The sequence below is a fragment of the Humulus lupulus genome, chromosome X, assembly GCF_963169125.1.
Source record: "Humulus lupulus chromosome X, drHumLupu1.1, whole genome shotgun sequence".
Classification (NCBI taxonomy): domain Eukaryota; kingdom Viridiplantae; phylum Streptophyta; class Magnoliopsida; order Rosales; family Cannabaceae; genus Humulus; species Humulus lupulus.
In genome coordinates, this window is record NC_084802.1 from 185,387,859 (window position 1) to 185,409,170 (window position 21,312).

Consider the following 21,312-nt stretch of genomic DNA (forward strand, 5'->3'; position numbering starts at 1 on the left):
GATTTCATTTTTGGAATAACTCAATACATTTTAAAAGAGTATGTGCACATAAGAATTATTATGTTTGTTTAACTACATATAAGAATGGAATGGAATAAGTATTACATTGACCAAAATATCAGTATTCTTGTTATCTTTTATATATTTTTAAATAAGAATTTAATTAAAAAATACAAGTATGTAATTAATAATTTAAAAAAAAAAACTCAAAATAGTAATTTAATTATGTTGAAAGCATATTATGGGTGAATAAGAAATATTATTTAAAAAACACAAGTAAATAAATTAATAATTGACAACTAATATATTATTTCACTATATTAAAAAATGTTATTGAAATTGTTGTGACAAAACATGGATTTAAAAAAAAAATTATCACTAAAAAAAATTGAGTCTATTGCGACAGCATACATGTGTATGTCATCATAATAGAACACAAAAAACAATGAAATCTACAAATTTAGTATGAAGATGATGTTTGTTACATTCTCTTTGACTGAGTGAGCTCGTGTTTCCTGTTTGCGACATCATGTGAATTGATGCAGCCTCTTTCCTGCTGTAGGAATCTTCAACATCAAACTATTAGTGAACAGTTTACTCTGCATTAACAGAGAAGGAAGCAAAAAGCACCATGGATTCATAATTTCCTCCAGCTTTGCGTCACTAATCATCGAGTTGTCCGAATCATAAACAGTGAGGGTCCAACTAGAAATAGAAGCCTCAATGGCAAACCAATGTTGTTGTCCATAGTTATGGCACCAATATACATCCTCAATGTAACGCCCTGGCTACCCCAGAACAGTTACGGTGAACGGTGGACCGGAAATTTGACTCGCTACCCGAGTCCTTTGGTCAAAAACGTGCTATAGGTGTAATTAACAGGTTAAGGCATAAAACCAATAAAAAGGAAATGGAAATTTTCATTACAAACTGCTCTGCAGAGCTAAACAAAACATTTACAAGTGGTTCTCAGTATAAAATGGTCATTACTGGTTTAAATTTACAATCCCGCCGACCTAAGCGGCAAAAATAGGGTAAACCCCCTAGTTCCTCTAAGAACTCCTTGGCCGTGGTGGTCAAGCGGCCGCATATGTACACATCACCACATCAACTCTCCACTCAAGGCTAGGTGAGCTTTTCTTTCCCTTTACTTGCACCACATAGCACCCATGAGCCAAAGCCCAGCAAGAAAACATAATACTTTTCATAACATTATCAAATGATTATCATTATAATCACACTGAACATGAAGCTTTCGAACAAACGAGTGAACATCACATGATCTTAGCGGGGAAGAGTGGCTGCTAGGTAAGCCACTAGCCTCCAAGCGCTTATTTCATTCATCGACCCTTGGGGTCGGTCTGGCATTAATGCTATTTGAGCCACTCAATGCTAATAGTCGATTAGATCTAATCTCTGTTGGTTCGCGTGATCCACGCTATGGCCGTTCTGACTAATAAATCAGCACTATATGACCAGTGTCCAGTATCACTGCCGAACTTGACTAGTAAGTCACAGCTGATACTAACACCTTTGCCAATTTTGACTAACAAGTTAGTGCAACGTGACCAGTGCCCAGTACCGCTGCCGAACCTGACTAATAAATCATGGCTTCACAGTTGATAATAGCACCTTTGCCAAACCTGACCAACACTCAACTCTTCCCCAAGATGCCAGAAACTGCTGCTCGATGTCAGTCAACATGGACATAACATCATAATTCCACGTATACTTTGTTTTGTCGGCAATTTTCTTATACTGATCATATCGAGCAGGTATCACTTATGAGATATACATGTTCATCACAACTGCATTCTGTCGATTTATATTAGGAAAATACTTGCGACGCATACGAAGCATGTGTTCTGCCGCATCAATATGCTACAAAGAGAGTACGATATAAAAAGTTAGCAAAGACCATAATAAATGGATACTATCGAGCTCACATCGAAATACTATCGAGCTCCATCGACCTAATCTCAAACAGTAAACAACAACCCCAATTTAACACCCATATCGAACTACTATCGAGTTCCATCGAGCTCACATCGAGCTAATCTCCAACAGTAAACAACAACCCTATTTTAACACCCATATCGAACTACTATTGAGCTCCATCAAGCTCACATCGAGCTAATCTCAAACAGTAAACAACAACCCTAATTTAACACCCATATCGAACTACTATCGAGTTCACATCGAGCTAATCTCAAACAACAAACAACAATCCTATTTTAACACCCATATCGAACTACTATCGAGCTCACATAGAGTTCACATCAATCCTGGAAACCCCCCATGAAGCTCCTATCGGGCTATCATCGAGCTCATATCGAGTCAATAAAAACAGAACTTGTAAAATTGAAAACAAAACATAGTTTCTACCACTATCGAGTCATTAGGTATAAATGGCTTACCCCATCATTGAGCCACGACTGGGGTGTCTTCCACGTCAGAAACCACGCTGGACCGTGATTCCCAGTCTTTACATCCCTTGGGGCCTTGTTGGGGATGTCTCAAAGCAGCCACTTGGATATTGCCCTATACTATTTGCGATTTGGCTTCTTGAGAGGGTCCAGCACCTGTGTAGCCTCCTCTTCTGGTGCAGCTGCATCAGTGCGAGGCCTTTTCCTCGTGGGATTAGTGTAGTCCTCAAACCAATCTGGCTTGCGTCTTTGGCGTCTAGTCCTTTGAAACCGAACCTCAGCAACATCCTCAGGGTTGACAATAACAACTCCCAGAGTCTCAGCATCAGGTGTCACAATGATGATAGGAGTAACCCAGTCTCCCAGAGTCCGTCATCCACCTTTGTTTTGGAGACTTCTTCAGTGAAGCGCTGGATGTAGGCCCTCAGTGTCTTCGTGTGGAGCTGCTTGATATTTGCGAGGGCGCTGATCTGCATATCCATCCTCATGGCGGCCACGAACTGCTTGCGAAACACTGACTGCAGTCCGGACAAGGATTGGATGGATCCCGGCTTAAGTCTCTTCCACAACTCCTCGGCGGGACCGCCTAGAGTGATCGAGAAATAGAGGCACTTGCCGTTGTCACTGACGTGGGCCACTGTCATGAGCCGGTTGTATAGGGACAGATGGTCCGTAGGGTCGGTATTTCCAGTGTAGGCGGTGAGGCTTGGCATTTTGAACCCCTTGGGGAGTGCAGCGTCTAGGATGTGCCTCGCGTAGGACTCTTTATCCCCTTCATCGGAGTCAGTATCCGCTCCTTCCTGCTTGCGGACCAAGCGGTCCGTGACCTTTTTCAAAGCGGCCAGTTGTTCCATGAGCTTCCTGGTCATGCCATCTTCCAGGGGGATTCTTTCGTTCCTCCTGTCGCTAATGTTGTTCCTAAGGTCGCCACCTCGGGGGAGAATTTTTTCCTTACGGGCCCGCTCCTTCTGAGCGTTCAGTCCGTCGCGTACGTCTACCCGGGACATATCGTCCTCTGAACTAAGGGCATGTCGCTCCTCGCTGCGCGACCGTTCCTGACGATTTTTGTTAATCGAGGCACTTGGGTGCAAAGACCTTTCCCGTTCGTCTCGCCTTGGGGCGTGCCGGGGCCGTGCGTTCCGCGGCCGCATCCCCTGCGGATCGATCGGGTGGCCTTGTCCTGGGACGGGGCGCACCTTCTGTTTCCTAGGGAGCGGCCGGGAACGGGTCCCGGCTTTCGTGACGGGGCTGTTCTTTTCTCGGGTCTTTCCACCGGCCCTCCTTTTCTCCCTGTCCGGGTATCCTAGGGCTGGCTCAAGAAACTGCTCCGGGGGAGGGGCCTGCCTTGCTTCTTCGAGGGCCCCGACTCAGTCTTGCGGAGTGGGCTGTTGTGCTCCTAGAAATGGGCCAGCTGTAGGATTGGTTGTCAGACCCTGCGCGGCTATGAATGCCTATAGGGCTTGGAGAGACTCTTGCATCCTCCGATGCGCCTCCGCCTGCTCAGTGATCCTAGCCTCCTGGTATAGGACTTGCTGCCTCAGTCTGGTCACCTCCAGGTCCTGCTGGTTAGGCTCTCCTTCGGGGATCCCGGGACTTGTAGCTTCGCCGTGGTACGCCCCCTCATTTTCCTCTTCGTAATACTCCTCCTCGTTCTCCTCTTCGTATTTTGTCCCACCCTCATAGTCTTGTGACTCGTCATGGTGAGAAGTTTGCGAAGGAGCGTTCTTATGTGGATTTTGAGGAAGATGCTGGGAAGGCAACGGATCTCCATTGCCTTGCTCCGGATCACTAGGGTCGAACGTTGTGTGTCGTGTGTTCACCATTGTAGTAAAGGCTTGGTGTTAGCACTAGCTTTCTTCGGAAACCACACTAATGGACATTAGCTAAGAATAATGATATGGACAGTAGAAGATTAACACAGGAATTTTATGTGGTTGGGGCGTTAATAAGCCTTAGTCCACGAGTCAGTTATATTAGAGCTTGGAAAGTCTTTTACAATGGAGTTCTCTCTATGTTTTGACAGAGTAACTGTATACAAGTTGAAGAGAGGTCATTTTCCCAGTGTTCTATTGCCTGTATTTATAGGCTCATGGGAACACTGGGTTTGGGCCGGGTACTACCCGGGCCCATCAGAGATATGGATACTCTTGGCTTCTCTGGTGGAAGCCCAATATATAAGATAAACACATACATAGATTCAAGACTAATTAAGGCCCAATAGGGTGGCCCAAGAACTATATTTCGCCCGACAAAACGGTGCTTTTGGTCTGGGCACTTCGAGTTACGAGGCAAATTCAGGGGACAAGATCAGTCAAAGTACTTGGCAGTGCAGATTTGAAATAGCGGCGTGCAATCCCGAGGTGGCCTTTTCCGCAGGTGAAAAGTAGGGACAACCCCCACGCGGAGTAGGGCGGCTTCAAGGTCACGGACGCTTTTCTTTACCAACCGGGGACGACCTAATCCGGGTTCGTTTACCTTTGTCCATCTTCGTTTACCGCAGTCCCGGACCGTTTACCAGTGTCTGGGACCTGTTTACGTATACTTCAGCGCGATCTTGAGCTCTGTACGTCTCCCAGAAAACTGTCCTGGATCGCCATCCCGAACACCGTCCGGGCCCAGGATCGCACCAGGGCCGTGCCCCTTGGACATTCCTGTACCAAGCGGGCTTGGGCCGGGCCCACATTCGAACGCCCAGTCCATGGGCCCAAACCGCCGTCCCGGGCCCACGTCAGGAAATGGGGATAACAGTAGCCCATCTTCGTTGTTGCTGGCGATTTTCCTTAACAACAGTTGATGCACCAAGACTCCGGAGAAATTAAACTCCGAAGCCAAACAGAACTGCTTAAAAGGGAATTCCTTAGCCCTTTCAAGCAGCCCGAGCTCCACAAACCTAGTCTTAATGTGATTTAAAGTGCTATTACCCCGATATGTCATTCGACTAGGAAAGTGATCATTGAACGAAATAAGCAACTTAGGCATCTGCAACAACACATGGAAAAAAAATTGGTAAGAAAATAGAATGTTAAACAGAATCAACAAAATTTCATCAAAACACTATAATAAGTTGTCACCGAGCTCTATCGAGCTATAATTGGCAACATACCCTATCGAGCAACTATCGAGCCTATCGAGCAATATCAACAACCTAAATCTATAGAAACTATTGAGCCAGTGTCAAGCCTATCGAGCTAAGCAAAATCTGTCTACATAAATAACCATTGAGCTACAATCAAGTCTAATATCGAACCATTATCGAGCCTATCGAGCCTTTGTAATCTAATACCATAGATCCATTGAGCCTACTATCGAACCTATTGAGCATTTTTTATCTAATACTACAGATCCATCGAGCTCTTATCGATCCACCATCGAACCATTCAAACTACCCTATCGAGCCTACTATTGAACCTATCGAGCTAGTTTCATATATTGCCATAAATCAATCGAGCTTCTATCGAACCTATCGAGCTACTGGTTCAAACCCATAAAAAATGACAAACCTAAGAACTGCCATACCCATTCCACACCACCAGATTCAAAAGGATCAAAACAACAATAATGAGAATTTGGGTTCAAGAATTTACCTTAATGAGAATATGGGTTCAATTGATGGGTTCGAACTTGGTTCGACAGGTTCGTTGCTGGTGTGGGTTTAGAGCTTCATTGCCGACGTTTGTTCGACAGGTTCGATGAGGTTGGGTGGCCGACTTCGGAGAAGAGAAAGAGAGAGGGTGAGATCAATTGGATTTTGTTTTTTGAGGTTTGCCTTCGGTTTGGGTTTAGGTTTCCCGGAGGAATGGATTGAGAGAAACAGAGAGATAAAGAGAGTGTGAGAGAGTTTGTGATAACTCAACAAAATAGAGTTATTTTACCACTTTTTATATGCTAATTGTTGCTTAGTTCTTGAGTTTTTAATTAACTTATTAAGTTTTTATGTAATTTTTAATTTGTTAGTCTTATTGTTGTTTTCTAGATTTTTATATGTTTTATAGATATTTTATTATAATATGTTGTAGTTTAATTATTTGAAATTTGTGTTTATAGATTATAAGTTAAAAAATGTGATTTTATTGAACTTAATTTCCAAAGTAAATTAAATTTCAATTAGTATTTTCTTGGACTTAATTTGAGTTATTTTATAATTGAAAATATTTGATTCTAATTTATTATTTACTTATTTTGTAGGGAGTAAGTTGTTTTTTTTTTTTTTTGGCTTTGAAAAGAAAAGAAAGAATGGCAAATTTGAAAGAAAAGTGATATTTGTCAACATATGCCCAGGCCCAAGCTAGGCCCACGCCTGCCACCAGCCCAGGCCCGCTGCTACAGTACCGCCCCTTGCTCAGCCTTTCTCCAGCCGTGGCCTTCAAGTGCTCCTCCTGTCAGCAGCTGTCCAAAGCTCACCAAAGCCGCCAGCCTCTTCAGCATATATCACAAGCATTCCATCCTTCAGCAATGCTCTCCCAAGCCGCCACCTGTCCACTTTCCTCAACATATATCATGCTTCCAACGCCAGCCTTCTTGCCAGCTGTGGGCCTGCCAGCCACAAGACTCCAAACGGCCCAAGTTCCAGCTGCCAACACAATTAAGCCCACATTCAGCAGGCCCATCTGCCTTTTGACCAGCCCAAAGAAAAAAAAAACTAGTATTTTTCTGAATTAGTCAAAATCACCAAATAGCAAAAAATAACATTTTTCTTCCCAATGTCTTTCCTCTTTCACTCAAATATCAATTCACTCTTCCTTATTTTTCTTACCTAAATAAACATTCCTAATTTTTTTTACCCTAGCTTTTCACTAATCTTTTACCCAACCAAACATTTCATCTTTCCAATACTCTTACACTTACTCTATTTATCCTACTACTTCCCAACACAATTAAATTAATCAATTTATTTATCTTAATTTGATTAATTTAATCTCCATATTTTGCCTATAAATAGAGTCATTGTAAGACCATTTTGGGGGGCTCTTCTTCTTCATTTTTTTTTCAATATCTTCTACACATTTTTCTCTCTTCTTTTTCACTAGTTTCTCTCTACCATTTTCATCTTTTGAAGAGCATGTCAAGTATGTTATTTTGTAATTTTTATTTCAATCTAGTTATGAGCTTCTAATCTTTTTCAAAGGTTATTAAGATGGTGATGAAGCAAAATGTAACTAGATAGTATTTTTTAGTGTATGTTCATTTCTCATTTGTGTAACATTGTTTATGTATTTTTCTATTAATGATATGCATTTTTCATCTACTATTGATTGTTAAAGCATATTACACTTAGTTCTTCATTATGCAAAAATATGATACTCTTTGATTAAATGTTTTTTATTAAATTGTTCACATCTAATTCTTAGAGCATAAGTATCATATTTTGCCTAAACATAATCTCTTTGATTTTTTGTAGTTTCATTAGGTTGTAACACAACTAATGCTTATAAATTATATCTTATATAAGTGAAGAGAAATCCTACCTTTTTGAAAGAGTAACTTGTGCTTGAATAGAAAATATATTTTGAAAAAAATATAGTGTGATTTATTTCAACTATATCTAAACTTGGGAATCAATATACTTATAAATACTATTGAACTTGCATTTTGTGGATTCCAACATCTTAATAATCTTATTTTACATATATCATTTGAAAACCATTTTTCTATTTAATCTTAAATCTTTTCATTACTTGTCTTTTATTTTTCTAAAACAAAATCTCATCAAATATTTGGAACTAGGTTAGAATATTATTGCTTTGTTTGAAATAGTTTCTTTTGATGTTAGTCAACTCCCATGGGTTCGACCTCGTACTTACATGAACATTATATTCTGAAACGATTCGTGCACTTGCGAGTTTAATTATTAAAACACCCTCTTTTGGGATCAACAGTTTGGGGGAGGGGGGGTGGGGGTGGGAAAAAATGAGAGGGGTATTTTTGGTACTTGGTGAAAGTTTAGCACCAATTTGAAAAACTAATTAGTGCTGGTATTATTTATTAATTATACACAATATTATGTATAGATAATGAATTTTCCCTATTTATAATGAAAAAAAAATAAGAAAAAAGTTTGAATAATGTGTATGTTTGTAATTTTATATGTGTACATGTAGAGGTATAATATAGGTTTTGAAATCTACTCTTGGATTTTGGTGCGAGACTTATCACTTATGAACATTGAACTAGACTACGAGAAAGAATTCATTAAAATGGAACGTTTTAAGTCGACATTTAAGTTTCCAAGACAAAAGATTTAGTTTTCACATGTTGTTAAATATTGAATTATTTTAATGTATCTATTATCTATAAATAATTAAAAAATGATTATATATATTATATAAGTATGTAGATGGTATGGTCCGGTCCAGATCGAACCATTAGAATAGAAGCAAGACTGTGACTGAACCACAATCATGAAAACGGTCTGGATAATCGAACCAACGATGACGAATTCTTTTTGTCCGGATTTAAAAGGTTTGGTCTAGATTGGTTAGGGTTCGGGACCACGGTTTACCGATTTTATGAACAACCCTAATTTTAATTTTGTAGAGGTACGAAGTTTTTAGATTTTGTATTATTAGTTTTAAGTTTATGTATTTGGGATTTTGTTTTTCTAATTTTTTATGACTAAATTGAGAATATCAAATATATATTATTTTTGTTATAATGATATGGTTTGGTTAGAAATTTGTAATTTATATTAGAAAATAAAATACTTTGTAGTATATGTTAGGATAAATTTATTAATTTGTAGTACTTGTTGTAATTTAATATGTATATTGTTGTATTTTAGAAAAATAAAGATTTGAAAATGAAAATGAATAATGTGTGCTTGTTTTTGAATATATAGTCATGAATGGTGGTACTTTTTTAGTGTTAGTTTAAGTTTGGTAATATTTGTTAGGTTATGTTACACTTTGTTAGTTCAAGTTTTATAATATATGCATCTTAGATTACATAGTTTGAGTATACATATACTAAATTATAGTTTCTAACTTTGTAAATTGAGTTTTAGTTTGAGTATATATTAATATGAATTTTAGTTCTATCTAACAAACTTTTTTTATTATTATTCTATTACTCTTAATATTATTTATTATTATTTTTTTAAATTGGTTACCTGTAGCGATGACAATGTCGTCTCTATAAGTAATGAAATTGATTTTTTTTTTTTTAAAAGTGAATACCTTTAGCGACGACAATGTCGTCTCTATAACTAATAAAATTTTAAAAATTGGAAATCATCAAATTTGCTTGTCTGCGCTATATATAGAAGTCATTGTGACGACATCAAATTATCGTCACTATTGCGCGCTACTGCAACAATATTCTAGCGACGACATATCGTTGTTGTAGGCTACTGCAACGACTTTTTGCCATACAGCGACAACATATCGTAATGTATTAAGCTATTAAACTAATAATATTATTAGAAAATGAGTACTATATTATTTTTAGAAAATTAATTTATGATTCGATAACTAGCTTAATCATATTTTTTAAGAAAATTAGTTTATGATTTGAAAGCTAGCTTAAGGCTTGGTTGGCAAAATTTGTATTCTCAACTTTGGCTTATTAAGAAAACACTTTTACAGTGAGTCATCTTTTATAGTTTCCTTGAGAAAAGCTTATTAAAGCACATCTAACCAAAACATCCAATCAAGCTCTCAATAGAGATTTTAAAGCTTAATACACATAAAAGTGCTTTTGAAAAATCATGTCAACCACACCCTTAGACTATTCCCGACAACGAATGTAAAATAGATATTTTGCTATATTTTTTAAGAAATCATCAATTAAGCACCCACCATTAGATGAGCTAAATGTATATGTATTTTACCTTTGACCCATTTCACCCAATTTCTTTAGCTAAATGTATAGAGACTTTTATAGTTTTTAGTGCTACTTCAAATATATATATATATATTTAATTTTTTTATTCCTTTTTCTTTCTTTATCTCTCCATTATTTGTTTTTTTATTATTTTTTCTTTTTTACTTGTCACTTTTTTTTTCTTATTTTAATTGATAAAAAGTATTAAAAAATCACTACTAGAAATATAGGTTTTTACTTCGGTTTTTATAGTGAGCATACAAAAAAGCGAAGTAAAAACCTTTTCAAACTCTTTTACTTCGCTTTTCAAATTGGCGCTCTGAAAAAAATTACTTTCTACTTCGCTTTTTTAAAAAATCGAAGTGAAAAATTCATAGTGGAGAGGGCCGTGTTTGTTTGCACAAGCCCTTATATTATGTTTAGAGATAGTAAAAATGCAAAAAACTGGCCAAACCAAACGCGGCCCTTGTGCACTTTTAACTTCGGTTTTTAGGTAAAAACCGAAGTAGAAAGTGTACCTTCCACTTCGGTTTTTACCAAAAAACTGAAGTTAAAAGTCTCCAAGGGGTATGACTTAAGGACCTTTAACTTCGGTTTTTTGGTAAAAACTGAAGTGGAAAGTCCACTTTCTACTTCAGTTTTTACCAAAAACCGAAGTTAAAAGTGCTTTATAAGTCCCTTCCCTAGACCCGAACGGTCATCTTCTCAAATCCTCTCTACCCTCTGTGCAAAAAGAAACCCCAAAAACCTCAATTAACCACCGTGAGCCAACACCCATTTTGATTCTCCAAGCCTTTTTTTTTTTGTTTTTTCTTTATTTCTTGCAATATTTCTACCCTATAAACCGAAATATAGTCCAAAAATCTTTTTTTTTTTTTTTTTTTAGAGAAAAAAAGGCATTTGGCCGTAGGTTTTTTCTCCATTTGAAAGTGGTGTTTCTTGCCGGATTTTGACCGGATTTTTGACATTGCAAGGGGATTTTGAGCTTCAAAACAGGTATAGATTACTAAAATGTGGTTTTGATGATAATTTTTTAATTTTCTATGTTTTTTTTAATTTTTTTTATTATTCCGAATTTAAAATTAATATAATTAATATTTTATTAATTTTTATAATTATTTTTTTATTTTGTTAGTTTAAATAATGTGATAAAAATTAGGTTTATTATAAATATATATATATGCATATTAGTTAGTTTTAGAAATTTTTACAATAGATAAATTTATTTTTTAAATATTTGAAAAAAAATAACTTGAAGATGATCAAAGTGTTGTTCATTAGTTTCATTAACTAGTTTGATTTTTTTTTATTTATTGATTTGATAATTAATTATGTAGTTTACTAATTATGTAATGTTTTAGTAGGGTCGTTGATTGAGTGGTGAACTTTGTTGTTCATTTCGGGTGCATTGAAGATTAATATTGAAGGTTAGTTATTTTTTGTATTTATATTACTATAAGATTTATGTATAAAGATAAGACTAATGTAATCATGCATATTAGATTTAGTGAAAGTTATGTTTGAAAATTAGTGAAGTAGGCTCTGGGAAATTTGCGTGCTGTGGTGATATAATGATGGATTGATTTATGCTTGATTATTTTGTTTGTTTGTGTTGTTGTTATAGGAAATTTTGAAATTGCGGTATGCTATAGAAACAGATAATACTCTGCCGAATTTTTTAAAAAATTTATAAGACTAGAACCTAATAATGATAGATTCATCTATGCTTGATTATTGTGTTTGTTTTAAATGGTTTTATAGGTAATTTTTAAATTACGGTATGCTATAGAAACAGAGGATACTCTGCCGAATTTTTTAAAAAATTTATAAGACTAGAACCTAATAATGATGGATTCATATATGCTTGATTATTGTGTTTGTTTGTATTGATTTTATAGGTAATTATGAAATTACGGTATGCTATAGAAACAGAGGATACTCTGCCGAATTTTTTAAAAAATTTATAAGACTAGAACCTAATATAAGTTTTTTTTCTAACTTATTAGGTATTGAATATTGTTATTAGTATGGATAAATCATGGATGCTTGAGAGGAGAGAAACATCACAATTTCAAGATGGATTCAACAAATTTTTAGAGTTTTGCCTAAAGAATTGTAGTGATCCACAAAAAATTCGTTGTCCTTGTATCGATTGTGGTAATGGAGTAAAGGGGAATATTACCATGATAAAGGATCATGTATTTTGTCGGGGATTTGATATGAGTTATAGTAAATGGTATTGGCATGGAGAATTATTAAATGATGACTCATATCCATTAGGTAGGCGAGGTGTAGATGATTTTGAGAGTAATGATTTTGATGATCATCCTATAGAATTGCTTGATGAAGCACAAGAAGAGTTTTTTCATAATCCAGAAAAATTTGATAGTATGGTTAGAGATGCAGACAGACAATTGTTCAGTGGTTGAGTGTTATTTAGCTAAAGAAGCTGTGGAATTTTGTTCAGAGTACATGGTTGGAATCGACACAATCGGAATTAGCAAACCACGGAATAACTCGGATGGAGTTGATAGAGGATTACGAGGGAAAGGAACAGTAGTGACCATATCTCGTGCAGAATTAGATCAAGCTCATTTAGTTGTGTTGGAAAACAATCCCGAAGTTCAACCCTATATAACGTAAGTTATAGATTTAATAAACATTATGCTCATTTTTATGTATAATTGAAATTTTAATATGTTGTACTTTGTATTGTAGTGAGCACATGGAGTTATTACAATCAATGATTCCCAACAAGGTTAAAAATAAACAGAAATGGATTATAGATGAGCACAATAAAACATTTAGTCGATGGTTGAAAAATATTATTCTAGCAAGGTTGGGAGAAGAAAACCATGGAGTGTCGACAGAGTTAAAACGCATATCATTTGAACCAAGTGTTCATGTAATAAAGCAAAATGCTTACATTGTTGGAGGAAAAAGATTTCACACAAAGTCACGAGATGATGCTCGAATGGTTCAAAATAGTGGAGTAAGTATTGTGGCAGAAGCAGTGCATTTCGCTAGTGCAAAAGACAATAATCCAGTTGCTGGTACTATGGCATATTATGGGGTTGTTGAAGAAATATGGGAACTTGATTATTCCTTATTTCAAATTCCTCTGCTCAAGTGTTATTGGGTGGACAACAATGTTGGGGTTAGAATTAATGAACTTTGATTCACTTTGGTTGATTTAAGTAAGAAAGGTCACAAGAATGATCCTTTCATCATGGCTACCCAAGCAAAACAAGTGTTTTACATAACTGATCCTGCTGATGATAAATGGTCAGTTGTTTTACGAACCCCGGAAATGCAGTTTATAGAAGATGAAAATGACGAAGAAAACGATGATTTGTTCCATGACAATTTTATTGTTGGACAACCAATACATGAGCAAGTTGAGAAAATCCATGATTTCCATGAAGTTGATGATGATGGGGAATATATTAGAAATGATATTAGAGACGGAATATGGGTAGATTGTGGATCAACCAAGAAAAGAAAAAAGAAAAGAAAATGTGTCCAGTGAGTAATGTATTCATTTTTATGTTAAATATGTATTTATTTATGTCATAATTGTAACGTTAATTCTTGTTTATGTGCAGATGACAATTTCTGAAGGGGAGAACACACCAAATAGGCGAGGCCCAACAAAGAAGAGCAATATCAATAATCAAAAAGCTAAGGGAATAAAGAGAAATATTCAGTTTAATGATAAAGGTCAACCTATAGGGAAAGCATATAGTGAGATGCAATCGTACCTTGGAGTTAAAACTAGGAGAACGGTCTCTCTCAATTATAAGGATTGGAGACAAGTCCCACAAGAATTGAATAATAGAATATGGGAGGATGTATATGTAAGAAAATATTTTATGAATATTTTAATTACTTTAATATATTGATCATTTTCATGAATTACTTTGCATTTCATTAATCATTCTCTTTCTATTTCAGGGTGCCTTTAACATTCCAGAAAATTGGAAACCAGAATTAATGAAAAGTGCGGGAAGAATGATGAGAGATTTTAAGACCAACATCACTAGTGACTACATCTACCCTTTGGCAAAAGACGGTCTGATAGATGAACTCCAAATCCTTCCTAAGAAATATCCAGAACTTGACCTAGAAGATTGGAGGACATTTGTTAGCCACCGTTTATCTCCTGAGTTTATGGTACTATTGTGTATATCTATTATGTATATGATTTATTAGTTTTGAAATACTAATAATTGCTTAAAAACTTATTGTTACCTATTTAATGTAGGTTTTGCGGGAAGCACAACGTGAAAGAGCTCTCAAATATACTTCGAGGCATCGTATATCTCGTAGAGGGCTTGCCAATGTTAGAGAGGACCTGGTAAGTAATTCACATCACTATTTTATAACTGTCAACTTGTTATGAAGAATATTGCACTCACCAACTTTAATTAATTGTTGTATGTTGTAGAAAACTGAACTAGGTGTGGCAGATGTAGAACGGTACCAAGTATGGATAAGAGCACGAGAAAAGAGGAAGGTTCTTGTCACAGATTTGGACAAACAAATTGAAGCAAGAATTGTAAGTGGTTTCAAGCAAGTATTTTAAAGTAATTTAGGAATGATAAAGTTCTTATAAGTCACTAATATAAGTGACCACTGGTTTGTTCCACAGAATGAGCTGAAAGAAAAAGTTAGTAGTGGAGAAATCATTGCAAAGGGTCGGAATGACATATTAACGCAAGCTTTAGGGACACCTGAGCACCCAGGGCGTGTTAGAGCACTTGGGTATGATATTATTTTTTATTTGTTGCATTTAACTTAATTCTATAATATTTTAGTTTTAAAATAAATTTGGTTGATTATTGTAGGTCGTTTGCGAAGATTTCGTCTGTCTTTGGAAGAAAACAAAAAATAGCAACAGAAATGGCTGATGTTGTTAGTAAGAAAGATGCAGAAATTGCGAGGCTCAAAGCAGAACTTAAAGCTTTAGAGGAGGAAAAAGCTAAACAAGCAAGTGGGATAGATGATATGGATGAACACGACAATGATGACGAGCAGAGCGACGAAGAATACCACACACCGTACATGCAGGATGACACACCGTACATGCAGGATGTGTTACTTTGTTCGGATAATATTCATAATGTGGTGGCAGAGGGTGTTATCATTGATGGGGTGGGTCCACTGACTATTCATGGTGTTCAACTGACAGACGAATATGCGAGGGTGCGAGTCACCAAAATGTTACGAGAGGATGCTGAAATCCCATGTTCTGTTGGGGAGATATACTATGTTCGAGATACTTATGACACATTTCTTCCTTGGCCAAAAGATTTAATTATGACTGACCAGGTATAAACGAATTCTTTAATTTGTTACCTATTAAAATATTTGTTGATCCAGTATTTTAATATTATTTTAACTTGATGTTGTGTAGGGTCCTCTAAGAAAGAAACCTCCTATGTCAAAAAGTTCATCCAAGGATATGTCAAAACCTCCTATGACTAGCCCGCATCTGTCATCAGCTGGGTCTCACGTCAATCCCGAAAACACTCTGACCGAAGGCCAACCATTTGCCGATCACATCATGAATCACATCCATGTTAGCCTTCAGTTTATGGTGAGAGAATTTTGCAGAGTTAAGGGAATAAACTCAGTCGTCTCCATTCCAGTGGACCCAACATTCATGAATCGCGAGTCAATATTCCTAACTTCAGAGGATGTGGAACAAGTTGCTACCTTGCATATGATTGGAGGCTCAGCAATGATATTCGGATTAAGGTATCCCTTAAACTAATTCTTTGGAATGATAGGAATTTAGAATCAGTTATGAGTACTGCTCTGTGATCTGTTGAAAATTTTCATAGACATTGAATGTTTACAGGTTTGGGAAGTCCTATTTATAGGGGAAACTCTGCCGAAATTTTTCAAAATATTTAACACTAAAGAAAATTTTGCAGATGCATTTGGGAGTCCCTATTTCCAAATCAGCGTGTCTATTACAAGTTTTATGACATTGAACGTCTTAGCATTAATAATGTTAACGATGTAGAGCGATCAACCATTGACTTGGCGAATTGGTTGATGACCATGGATAGAGTTGGTCAACTTTACTTTATACCTTGGAACATACGGTAAGAAATAGTGTAAATTTTTTTTATTTGATTAGTCATATATTAAAAATTTAATTATTTTACTTAACATACGCTTCTTATTTTAGGGAACATTGGATGTTGGTGATTGCTATGCCAAAAGGAAAAATCGTGTTCTTAGATCCATTGAAATCACACAAACGTCCATAAGAAATTGATTCAATGATAATGAGGTAAGTCTTAAATTTTTTAAAATATTTCTTAATATGCAACAAATATTACATGTTACTACATTTTAATAACTTTTGTTAATAATTTTCTTTTTAAATAGTGCATATTATAGAGCTTCTTCCAATGCATTACTCGGCAATCCCACAAAGATATTCAATGTTACATGTCCAAGACAACCACAAAGTCATGAATGTGGTTTTTATGTCTTGAAGTACATTAGAGATCTTGTACGGGAATCAAATGCAATGACTACCCTAAAAGAAAAAGTAAGTTCATTTTTTATAATTTATTTGCTATCGATAATCTATTAAATTAATTTATATTTATTAATTTTACAGTTTGGTGGGAAGACGCAATATTGTGAGATTGCAAACCTCTTACCAATCCAACACGAATGGTTAGGCAAATTGATACCATACATTTATCAGTAAGCCTATTTTTGTTTAGTTGTAAGTTTAGTCTTTTGTAAATGTATTAATGTCAAGGCTAGTTATCTTACTTAAGTACTTGTATTTTATATGTTTATGTACAACATTTTTAATTAATAAAAGTTATCATATTTTCATTCAAAAAAAATTCTTAACCAATTTCAATTGTAAAAATATATATAATTGTAATATTATATAATTAAATTGTTGAAAAATAATTAGGCAAAAAAAAAAAATTAATTAGATCAATTAAATAAAATCAGGCCAAAATATATATATATATATATTTATATAAAAATAGAAACCATCCATTTAAAAATAATTAGAAACATATATTAAATAAAAAATGCGGGCACTTTCTACTTCGGTTTTTAGGTAAAACCGAAGTAAAATGTGCACTTTCTACTTCGGTTTTACCTAAGAACCGAAGTAGAAAGTCCCCTTTTACTTCGGTTCTTAGGTAAAACCGAAGTAGAAAGTGCACATTTTACTTCGGTTTTACCTAAAAACCGAAGTAGAAAGTGCCCAGGATGCTAGCGTATATACACTTTCTACTTCGGTTATTAAGTAAAAACCGAAGTAGAAAGTGGGGATTCTACTTCGGTTTTTAGCTAGTTTTTACTTCGCTCCGAACTACTTCGGTTGCGAATTTTAGCGAAAACCGAAGTAAATCAAGCTTAAAAACCGAAGTAAAAGCCAATTTTCCTTGTTATGAATATAATATATAGGAAATTTCTTTGGCAGGACCTTCAAAAAGAGCCTTACTTCTTTTTTGTGTTCTCAACCTTTACACAGTTTTTCTAATATATAAATGATGTAAGCTATATATGGTGATATGTAAAGTTTGTCGGTAAAATAAAAAAAAAATATTTTAATAATGTATTTTAAATAATAAAGTAAATTATTTATTAGAAGTGCCCGTCTAAATTATAATTCATTTGCAATATTTTTCATATAAAATTACAGTTCCATTGATTGCAATAATTATTTTTCCAAACGTCAACTATTAATGCTCTTTCCTGTCCAAAGCTCTTTCTTTCTTTTAAAAAAATTACTACTTTTCCTTTTCTTTGAATAGTATTATTTTAGTTAGGGTGTAGGTGGTTTGGTGTAGTTTTGTCTATTCTTCAAAACAAAGTCGCATTTGTGGTTTTAGGAAAATCCAAAACCAAATCACATCATCTTGTAGTATTACACCGCGGTTTAGACTTAATTTCTATTATATCATCCAAATAATGTACAACAAAGCCATAATTAAATTGCAATTAGAGGAATAGGTGAAAATAACCTATTTTTTTAGAGTCGATTTTGTACTTTGACCTAGTTTTGATAATTTTTTTTTAAAAATTATCTAAGTAAAAAATTTCGACTAGCTCTTGAATATTTCGACCACTTGTCTCGAGTGTCGGATGTCATTTTGCAAAAAAATTATCAAAATTAGCCCAAAATACACAATGACTTAAAAAAATAAGTCATTTTGTCAAATGACTCATACAATTAATTAGATAAGCACACATAGTAGTCTATATAAAAAGTAGGGTTTATACCTTTTTGGACCCTGTATTTTTTCCCATTACCTGTTTGGATCCTGTGTTTTGACAAATTACTTTTTGGACTCTATGCTTTGTAAAATAGTTAAAATAGAACCCTAAACTCAATTTTGATGAAGAAAAAATTGAATATAACAATACAGTTTTTAAGCAGAATGATTTTATTTTTGTTCTGAATTATTAGTTTGGTAAATTATTTGTGATTTTAGTTGAGAAAACATTAACTAAAATCGAGTTTAAGGTTCTATTTTAACTATTTTACAAAATATAGAGTCCAAAATATAATTTATTAAAATACAGGGTCCAAACAAATAATGAGAAAAAACACATTGTCCAAAAAAAATATAACTCCTAAAAAGTAACAATGCTTAAAGATGATTATAATTAAAAGTTGGAAGAAACATGGAACCATCCACTAATAGCTTATGGCTTTTGGCGATGCGCTCCCACAGTTAACAATAGACTGCAATTATTTTGAGCACCCTTTCTATTAAATTTAAATTTTCACAAAAAGTAATGATATTTTTGTCATTTATCATTTATTCTATTACGTTCCAACAACAAACAAAATAAAGTAACTTTGCTTATATTGTTCATTCTAAAAATAAACCAAACAATAGAATATTATTATTCATATTCATAACATTATTTTTATTTTTATTATATTGAATTATTATTTTCCCTACTATTATAATTTTACTAGAAAACATAACCGCGCTTCGCGCAGTCTTTTGTAATTATTACAAAATATACATATTTTAAAATATTTTTAGGAGATTGCTACGATATGGATTTTTTTTCACCCTACTCGTACAACATGTTCTTTATATGGACACGTGAGGGCATATTGACCACAATTTTTTTTTCATAATTGTATATCAAACCTCTTGCAAGTTTTTGAAAAATTCTGAATAATTAAAATACCGAAAACAAAGTTCAAAAAATTTGTTGTACATGTGCTTTTATTTTTTATTATTATTATCATTATTATACGCTTTACGTAATTTTTTTTATAAACAATCTAAATTATGTATATGGAAATTTATGTTTTGTGTAAGACTTATTTTTGACGATTACCCGTTTGAACCCTTTAGTTTTAAAAATTAACTTTTAGAACTCGTGTTTTGTCAAAATATTAAATATAGGATTGGATATATCGATTATTTGAACATTGTATTTTGGCCGATTACCCATTTTGACCCTTTATTTTTATAATTTAACATTTGGACCATATATTTATTCAAAAGGTTAAAAATTATTTATAAAAATTAAATTATATATAATTTATGTTTTTTGTAAGGGTTCACATCATTTTGAACCTTGTATTTTAGCCGATTACCTGTCAGGACTTTTATTTTTAAAAATTAACTTGTGGACCTCAAGTTTTGTCAAAATGTTAAAAATAGGAATATATAGATCAGTTATCTGAACACAATACTTTGGCTGATTACTCGTTTTAACTCTTTATTTTTAAAAATTAACCTTTGGACTATGTATTTATTCAAAGTGTTAAAAATTCTTTATAGAAAGTAAATTATATAAATATATATAATTTATGTTTTACTTAAGGGTTCACACCATTTTGAACTTTGTATTTTAGCTGATTATCCGTTTAGACCCTTTATTTTTTTTAAATTAACTCGTGGACCTTATGTTTACTCGTTTAGATAATTTATTGTTAAAAATTGACATTTGGATCTCGTATTTTGTCAACAGGTTATAAATAAAAATAGATAGATTATTTATTTATTTATTATTATATATAGATTACTCATAATATATAGAAATAGATTAACATAATAGAGTGTCTATGTTTTTTCCAAACTAACTATATATCACCACACCATATGATCTTTTATATACCGCTTCAAAAATTTTATTTTATTAGTATATTATGTAGTATATATTTGTAGTTTTGTTATTATTTTACTTTTTGTTAGTTTATTAGGTATTTAATTAAAAAAATATCTAAAAAAAACGTTTAATGTAGATTTTGTTTTATTTTATTTTTTGTTTAGTTTATTAGGTATTTAATTAAAAAAATATCTTATTTAAATATTTTAAAAAATAAAGTTTAAATAATTAATAATAAAAATGAATAAAATAATTAGATTAAAGGAGAAAATAGAAAAAATAGTTATTAATAATAAAAATGAATAAAAAAATTAGATTAAAGGAGAAAATAGAAAAAATAGTTTGGAGTAATTTTAGAGTGACACATCATCTCATTGAAGCTCTCATTTATATATATATTAAAAAAATATCTTATTTAAATATTTAAAAAAATAAAGTTTAAATAATTAATAATAAAAAAATTAGATTTAAGGAGAAAATAGAAAAAATAGTTTGGAGTAATTTTAGAGTGTCACATCATCTCCTTGAAGCTCTCCTTTATATATATATTAAAAATTAATAATAAAAATGAATAAAAAAATTAGATTTAAGGAGAAAATAGAAAAAATAGTTTGGAGTAATTTTAAAGTGTCACATCATCTCCTTGAAGCTATCCTTTATATATATATATTAAAAAAATATCTTAATTAAATATTTAAAAAAATAAAGTTTAAATAATTAATAATAAAAATGAATAAAAAAATTAGATTAAAGGAGAAAATAGAAAAAATAGTTTGGAGTAATTTTAGAGTGCCACATCATCTCCTTGAAGCTCTCCTTTATATATATAGATTACTATTCACTTTTGTCGATTACATATTTGGCCAACGATACTGAGTAGATTAAACAATAAAAATATAGATAGATTAAATAATAAAAACAATAACAAATATTT